The 2,593-nt window shown below is 29.3% G+C and overlaps 1 long non-coding RNA gene across 1 annotated transcript; it reads right to left on the bottom strand.

Annotated features, from left to right (window-relative positions):
- Positions 1–366: 366 nt before the first annotated feature.
- Positions 367–1,556, bottom strand: LOC130814609 (uncharacterized). The gene is made up of 3 exons (XR_009042459.1): positions 874–1,556; positions 628–788; positions 367–499 (listed from the first exon to the last, which is right to left on the bottom strand). It is a non-coding gene; the product is annotated as an uncharacterized LOC130814609 (long non-coding RNA).
- Between the last annotated feature and the right edge of the window lie 1,037 nt (positions 1,557–2,593).

Here is a 2,593-nt window from a genome sequence, read left to right as displayed (position 1 = left end):
TAACATCAACTGTACTATGTTATAATAACAAATATAAAATATTGTAACATCAACTGTACTATGTTATAATACCAAATATATTATGTTATAGTACTAACTATACTATGACATGATACCAAATATATTGTGTTATAACATTAGATGTATATGTTATAATATCACACTATACTTTGTTATAACACTTGCTATAACACCAAATGTAATATGTTATATCTACGTTTGCATAATATTATATTTTCAATATTAACATATTATATTCCCAAATGTGATATTATATACTCCAGCATGTGATCAATATAAAATATAAAATATAAATATATATCTAAATAAAAAAAGTAAGTCTCATTATAATGAGTAGTATATTTACCATATTGCATTTCTTGAAATCCACAGGGCAATACGCTTTGACCTAATGCTTCCAGCCGCCAATCACTTGTGTCCTCTTATCCTCCTCAGTTGTGTGCATGATATCAAGGTTGAGAAAGTTAGACATCCAAAACTGATTCAACACAAACATATATTAGCCATTGCTATAATTAGAAGCTATAAAATTTATTGTTTAATCCTCGAACGTAAATTAATAGTTTTACTTAGACAATGGGTTATTCCAAATAGATATACACGAACCCGCTTATCAGGGTTTGCAGCAACCTGGTTCTGTTTCAATGCGTTCAAATACATTGCTCAAGTAATAAGGAACAGTGGTGGCAATTTCTGTTTGGTTGAACATGGTTTGTGTATCCCTTCGATCTAGGAAGATGAGTGTTTTATATGTACATAAAATCTCCCTGTGTCAAAAATAATATAAGTACAATAAAAAGTTAATGAAAAGCACTTATCAATTGCAATTTAGAATGTTATAAAATGGCTTACGGTCCATCCATAGCTTCTTTGAGCATAGAGTAATCCAGCATTTTCAACTCTAATTCCTTCATCCCTTTCACATCACTAGTGGAAATAAAACATATCTGCTGCGATTTCTAGCAAATGCAGCATTAAATAGCATAAAATAATTAGGTAAAAAAAAAGATCAAATGCAGCGGTTCTTAAAAAACCGTAGCAAATAAGCGTTTTAAAAAAAAAGCAAAAATCGAACCGCAACAATTAATCATTTATATGCTCCGGTTCCAAGGAGCCCACAGCAAATAACCGTTTAAATGAGTATATGCTTCGGTTCTAGTAAGCCTGCAGCAAATAAATGCCCTCTAATAAATTAAAAACCCGCCTTTTAACGTTCTATTTTCATAAACCCATATACTGTTGCATTAAACCACGAAAACACACGCACTGTTTCATCATCTTCTTCTTCTTCAAGCTTCAATTTTTCTTCAAAGCCACAAAATTTCATCATCTTGATCTTCTTCTTGCTACTGTCTTCGTGCATTTCTTTAAGCTACTATTCATCTTCGTTCTTCAAACCCACGAAAACACACGCACTGTTCCACCATTGTTTGCTTTAAAAACCCAAATAAAAGTTTGCTTCAAACCTACGAAAAAATTTGCTTCTTCTTCACTGTCTTCATTCTTCTTCTTCTTCTTCATTTGCTTTAAAAGCCCACGAAAAAGTTCAAGGCATTCCGTTTCATTTGGTTTTTGTTTTTTTTTTCTTTTTCTTGTTTTGAGAAATGGTTACAATTACTAATTTTGTTTTTCTTGTTTCATTGTAGGTTACATTATAGCTATTCTTCATCTAGATACACAAGGTAATTTTTTTATACCAATTTTCATTGTTTTTCAAATTTTTAGTGTTAAATGATGTTGTTTATTATTTATAGTTTAAATGTGATTTTATTTAGAATGTATTAGAAGTTAATATTACATTTGTCCAAGTTTATACTATTAGTATGTTAATTATTTTGTTTTATATGTATGAATATTAATATGAAAGTTAATTAATTAGTTGTCAAAATTTATGAATGTGATTTTATTTTTATTGATTTTATATGATGTTAGCATTAGTTGTTAGTATGAATGTTTATAATGGTTATTAGAATAAATATAATTTGGACAATTTAAAAAAAGTTGTATTATTATTAGGGTTAAATAGGGTTAAAACAATGTTGTTATTAGAATATACATATTTTTTTGTACAATTTATAGATTATGAAGGTTAATTATTGTAAATTAGGGTTAAATAAATGATTATTACTTAATTTTAAGGTTAATTAGGTTTAAGTATATATGTTAAAAGAATTATTAATTTTATTTTGAATTAATTAATCACACTTAAGATGATAAAAGATCGTTCATGGATGTATAGAAGCATTAAATCGTCAGAATTTATTGATGGCGTATTAGAATTTTGTAGTATTATCGTTGAACATCAAGTTAAGACGGGGGGAGTTGGTTTTAGGCCTCAATATCATGTTTGGGTTTGGCATGGTCAGGAGGGAGTTTACAAAGATAAGTGTTGTTAAGGATGTCAATAATGTGGATGTCAATGAGGATGTAGTAGATCGTGTTGATGGGTATGAGACAGATGAAGAGAATGTCGATGAGGATGTAGATCGTATTGATGAGATGATGGAGGTTGTCAAGGATGAGTTAGGAAAACGTCCTCGTGTTTTTGACTTGTTGACAAAGGCTCAAAAGC

Source organism: Amaranthus tricolor, chromosome 6 (genome assembly GCF_026212465.1).
Source record: "Amaranthus tricolor cultivar Red isolate AtriRed21 chromosome 6, ASM2621246v1, whole genome shotgun sequence".
Lineage (NCBI taxonomy): Eukaryota > Viridiplantae > Streptophyta > Magnoliopsida > Caryophyllales > Amaranthaceae > Amaranthus > Amaranthus tricolor.
Note: the sequence above shows the minus strand (reverse complement) of the source record. Positions and strands in the feature narration are given on the sequence as shown.